The sequence below is a fragment of the Oenanthe melanoleuca genome, chromosome Z (assembly GCF_029582105.1).
Source record: "Oenanthe melanoleuca isolate GR-GAL-2019-014 chromosome Z, OMel1.0, whole genome shotgun sequence".
In the NCBI taxonomy this organism is placed as follows: domain Eukaryota; kingdom Metazoa; phylum Chordata; class Aves; order Passeriformes; family Muscicapidae; genus Oenanthe; species Oenanthe melanoleuca.
In genome coordinates, this window is record NC_079362.1 from 69,072,695 (window position 1) to 69,078,694 (window position 6,000).

Below are 6,000 nucleotides of genomic sequence, written 5' to 3' on the forward strand. Positions count from 1 at the left end.
CCCTCCCTGCTTTTGGGACTGGGATAACTAGCAGGAAAATCCTGGTGACAAAAAGTGGCAAAGCAAGACAGACCATGACTCTGCAGGAGTGACGGCAGCAATAGTTCTGCTTGATTTCAGTTCAGTGACTTTTAAACCTTGAATTCCATGCTCAATGAGAGCGGCCAGAGTGAAACCATTAACAAAATCAGGGCTCTTGGGTCTATCCTGAACCTTAGAACCAGGGGAAAATAATTATGTTTTGCATGTATAACCAAGGGAATAATAACACAAGCATGGAAAATCTCGAGGACTGCCCTTGGTCTCCGGGGATGGGAGCTGGTTTTGGGAAGGGTGGGTCTCCCTGTTTGTGCCATAGGGCACCTGTGTGTCTCCTGCAGCGTGCATGCCAGGTGTCTGGAAGCGAGGAGTGGCGACGCAGAGCTTTCCCACGCCTGAGACCCTTTGCTGGTCTGGGCACGGGCCTTTGGGTGTCTTTAAAGCAGAGAGAGTGAGAGAGAGAGCAGCACCACCCTGCCCCTGGGCAGGCAGGCAGAGGGTGCATGCTGAGGATGATAATGTCATGCACTAGAGGAGACAGCCTGTGCACAGCATTTGCTATTCAATCATTTTGGTTAAGTGGCTTGGTATTTTCCCTTCCCATGACCTCTTCACCACTCAGCCCTTTTATGTGCCTCTTCTGCATTTTGGTGTCTCCTAGATTAATTTGTCTTCCAGGTTTTGTCCTGTTCCTCTCTTTCATTAAGGCACTCTTTTCCCCTTTGGTGCTTTCCTCTGTGTTCTCCTCCTGCCTAGGTCCAAGTAGAATCCCCCCACCCAACACCATTTATACTTGTGAGTGATGGAGGCAGGGGAGAAGGACCAGCCTTGATAAAGCAAGCTGTGAATTTGGGGGCACAAGGAATTTGGGAGCTCTTGCTCCAGGCTAGCAGCCAGACACATTCCTCTGAAGAGCTTGCATAAAATCTTCCCAGCATTTTATCAAAGAGGTGATGCTGTCATGGGTTTGTTTATTATTTCCCTTCAGGGTTTGGTCTCTCCAAGTCTTCTTCCTTTCATTTTTGAGGAGGAAACATTTGCAGCTCTGTCAGCCCCTGGGAGGAAGGTAACATACAAAGGCAGCAGGGGTAATGAGAAAGCCTTTTCCTGAGCCAAGGTAACACAGCTTTATGATCACCTATGCCCTAAACATGTGGGAACTGAGCTCTTCCCTTGAGAAATTTAGGCCAGGAGGTGGTCAGTGGAAGAAAGAGCCATGGCAGGAGTTCAGGGACACAGCTTGTATGCTGTCCCATGTACTCTCCAAGCTCTGTTCCTCCACCTGCTCCCCTTTCCCTCTCTCCGAGGTCTCTGACCTTGACCAGGCTTCCCTTCCTACTGTGCCTGAACCTTCCTCTCTGAGAATGTCCTCAGTGTTTCCTCACCTCCCAGCCAGTGCAATCACTCAGACATTTCAGTCAAACCTTGGGAAAATCTCTTTAAAACTTTCCCTCCTCAATCCTCTTCCCCTCCTATTGAAGTCTACCTCCTTAGGGATTTCACTGCGCAGAGGCAACCAGGGATTTTCCACGGTGGAGGGAGATGGAGGGACAGGGTGAGATGAGTTTGCATCCCTGGTGCTTGCCTGATCCAGCCTTTGCTCCACATGTAGGAGCCATGCTGCATGGCCATGCCATGGCCTTGTATGGGGCGCTGCAGAATTCCTTCAGGTGACGCCCTGGTTTGTGCTTCTAAGGTACCTGCCCACTGGCAGAACATTGCAAACCAAAAAAGTCCTGGGTTTTGGATAAGCATTACTTAGCAACAACCAAAACATCAATGTGTCATCAATGTTCTTACACTAAAGGCAAAACACAGCACTGTACCAGCTACCAGGAAAATTACTTAGCCACAGACTTATCTAGGTGAAAAGCCACAGCTTGCAGTCTGTCTTCAGCAAATCCAGCTACTCATACTAGGCAAGTAAAGCTAAGCAAATAACATACTAAATCACACAACACTATAACTCTGTGGCTCATTCTGTTTGAAACTTACTTATTTAAGCTAAACAAATAGTATCTCTCAAAAGTTTTTATTAAGCATTCCTGCTCACATGCTGAACACAGTTCATGAAACCTTTTGAACTGTGTGATTGTTCTCCAAGATTTTATGTACAAGGTGACTATCAGTAACAAGTTGAGTTTGGATGCAGCCAAAGCCAAGTGAAACATTGCCTTGGACTATTGCAAGACCACTGTAACAGCAAAAACAGTTGATTTACAGTCAGGTGCTGGTCTCCTTCTCTGATTTTTCCCACTGAGGTTTTGTATCAGACCCATGCCATTGGTTAATCCCTAATGCTAACAGAGAGGACCACATTGGATGTTTCAAATTATTTGAGTCACTTGTGGTTACACTCAATTTGTGCACAACTACATCAGCACATATACTATTTAAGAGTCTCAATCCTGTCCCTAGTACCAGCTTGCATCTCTTTTTGTTCATCTCAAGGGGGCAAAGATTTGCTCCTTTAGCCATGCTCACCATCCTGCATAGGGTGTGTGCAGGAATGTGAACAGGTCAGTTTCACTGTAAAACACCAACTTGTGTCCTCAGTTCAACCTATTTCAGTGATCATGAGGGATTAAATACCTATTGTCCCTACTTATTTAAGAGCATATTGTACAATTTCAGATATTTGTGGGATCAACTCCTCCCTTATTAGTAGAGTGGAAATTGGATTCATCATGTTGGGGAGAGGAACTGTAGTTGGTATCAAGTCAATTTTTTCACAAGGTAAAATAGTTTGTATTCTGCTAAATTCACTGTTTATTTCCATGTAACACCTGAAATTAAGAACATCTTGTATCACTGGAACAATAAGATCTAATTTTTTCACTACTTCTGTCACCATAGAATCATATGCCTTATCTGATTCACAGCAAAAAATCAGAGTCACATCTTTAGACTACTCAAGAATTTGGAACTTGAGTTCTGCATACTCTTCGTAAATTTTTTCTTTTCAAATTAATCTCTTTTCCACCACTTTGGATCATTCTTTCTTTTTAGTTTTCTAAACTCTCTAGCCATACTGTAGTTGTCCCCAGAAACAACAGTATCAGGAGTAGAGTAAGATCCCAATTAATTTTTTGTTGATTTTCAAGATTCTGTCATTAATCAACTGGCTTGGCAATGCACTACTTCTTTGATGTGAGAATGGTGTATCCAATTTTCTTTTCCTAGAACTCAAACAGCAAAATAAGAATACAATAAAACAGCATGTGGCCTCTCCCTTTTGAGTTCTGTTTTGATTTTCGGAAAAATACTTTAATTAAGACTTTGTCTCCAGGCTGTTTATCATGTACCTGCATTTCAGTTGGTGTCAGTTGGCACCAGTTGGGCATATTTTTATTTAATATTTAACCCTTTTTGCATATCTATGTCTCATTGGAGTGGGACTCTAGTCCCAGCAGTTAAAAGGCACAGATCATTTGTGTGCAACTCCTTGAAAGATGTGACAATGCTCAGGCAGAGGTTTCATCTCCTTTTACTTCCATACTTTTCTTTCCCTTGTGCATGCTTGGGAGCATCATGAAGTATATTCCTTAGAAACCCCACTTCAAAGACAGGAGGAAGCATGGACAAGGAAATGGCTGAAGAGTGTGTGTGGGTCTTCTTTCAAGGTGTTATGTCCTTGCTGGTAGTTTTGATCTCCTATTTTTCTCCCTTCTGGCATCACAGATATCCAATGAAGGGGACAGTTTGTATTGCAGATTAGCTCTTGGCTGTACTCTGTCTCATCAGCTGTACACCAGATAGATAAGCTGAAATTTCTCACTACTTTTTCCTGTGAGGTTTTGTTTATCTTCTTCAAAGGAAATCCAGGAAAAGTCTTCCAGAGTTATCTGTGTGTGAACAAGCTCTCATCTTCAAAACAAGCTTCATCAATGCCTTAGATCCAGAGTTCACGTGGTATTCTTCTCTTGTTTTTAGCATGTGAGTGCTCTGCAGGCAGGGAAATCTACCCACACAAGGAGTCTTCTCTCCTGCAGGGGATAATTTTACTCTTGGAGACATACAATGAGATGATTATCCACTTCTGTCTGGTTTCCCCAGGAGACCAGGGCTATGTGATCATGCAGCAGGGGTGTGCAAGGGGGTGAGTGTGTGCATCTCCTGCACTGCAGAGCATCTCTCTGCTCCCCTGATACCTTTGAAGCACTCAGCCCATTGTGGGCAAAAATGAGAGAAGGGCCGATTCAGCAGGAGTAGAAAGAATTCCTACAGATTCTGCAAATGTCTGTGGCTGGATAAAGAAATGAAATAGAATTATGACCCTCTTGTGGGGACATCAGTAAGCGTGACAGTTACACTGTGACAGTCTCCAAGGAAGAAGGGAAGCAGTCGCCTGTGATAAAAAGATCCCAGAGTTGAGATAAATATGTATGCAAATTATTTTATTTATTTTTTAACTTGGAAAACAATCTTTGTTTTGAAAACTTCTCTTGTTTAAAATAAAATCAGCACAAAGGTGACTGTGCTTTTTAGAGAGAAAGGCCTGTTTGTCTAAGCAGGTTTTTCTGCATAAAACTCTCTTCTGGTTAGGCACAGTTCCCTTCATATTCAGCTGCTGACTGCTGAAACTCAGGTCTCGCTTATTTTCCCATGTTTGGAAATATATATATTTAAAAAGAAAGAAAAAAAAAGGAAAAGGAAAAGAGAGACTAAAGTCTTCTGTCTGTTTCAATGTGTCATTGGGCAAACCAGGCCCGAACACCAAAACTTGACTCACTGCTGTATAAGCTAACTGATAAAATGTCTGTCATTCTGTGCTGTTACTCATTCCTAGGAAGGCAATTACATTGGTTTCTCTGGTTCTGAAGGAAAATGTGCACTGTTCTGGGGAGCAGTGCTGGCTCATGGAAGCTGGTGAGATCCCACTGCCCACCAGCCAGCCCTGTCAAACACCTGGGCTCGCACCCTTGGCACTCGGTGGCCACGGAGCAGGATCCTCATCTCGCCTGTTGTCAGTCATCTTTGTTATTTTCTCTCTTGTGAGAAAACAAAAGCGAGCAATGAGGACGAGGATCAAAGCTGCAGGGCCCTGGAGGAGCTGTGGGTGAATCACATGGATGCTCTCCAGATATGAGGCAAACACATTCAAGTCATCAGGGCCCTGCAGGGCTCCTGCTGGGAAGGGGCAGCTCCTCAGGGAGGTTAAAGTGAACTCAAAGCCCTGCAGTGGGGAAAGAAGGTGGTTTTCTTCCAGGGCTGATTCTTCATCCAAGCCATGCTGTGATGCTCATCTGAGGGGCTGGGAGCTGTGGAGTTGATGGGCTGCTCTCACGGGTTTTTTCTCCCAGTAGTGTGAGTGCAGCTGGGGTAATGTAAACCTTTAATTTAGATCCTATTTACACTAATGCATGGAAAGTATTACAGCTCTGCAGCTGCCAGGATATAAAAGCCAGGAGCATAAACCACTTCTATTTCTCAGCTGCATTTATAACAGAAAAACACTTTTATTGGGGGAGTGGTGTTATTATTTTATTCCATACTTCTTTTTCCATTCCTGGATGCAACTCCAGGGTGTTCAGTTTTTCTGCCCAAGGCATGAAACCTGTGATTTCCTGCTCTAGGGATTTTGCAACACACTCAGGTGTGTCCCACAAGCCCACAGCTCAAAGGGTAATTTGGCCACAAGGCTTTTTAAGTCTCTAAGAAGAGAAGCTCTGGAATGGGGAACACAACACTGTCTATAGTTAGTTACTGTATGACAGTTGCAGCCATGGTTCAGTGAGGATTTTAAAGGAGACTGTGATCATCAGGCACAGTCCACAGGGATTCTCCAAGGGAATGTCTTGCTTAACTAATTTGATATCCTTCTATGATAAGGTCACCCATTGAGTGGATGTAGTTTTTCTGGATTTTAAGAATGCCTTTGCTACTGTCCCTCAAAAGTGTTCATCTGTGGGATAAGCATGTTCATGGTGTGCTGGGTGAAGAACTGGCTAAAGGCAGGGC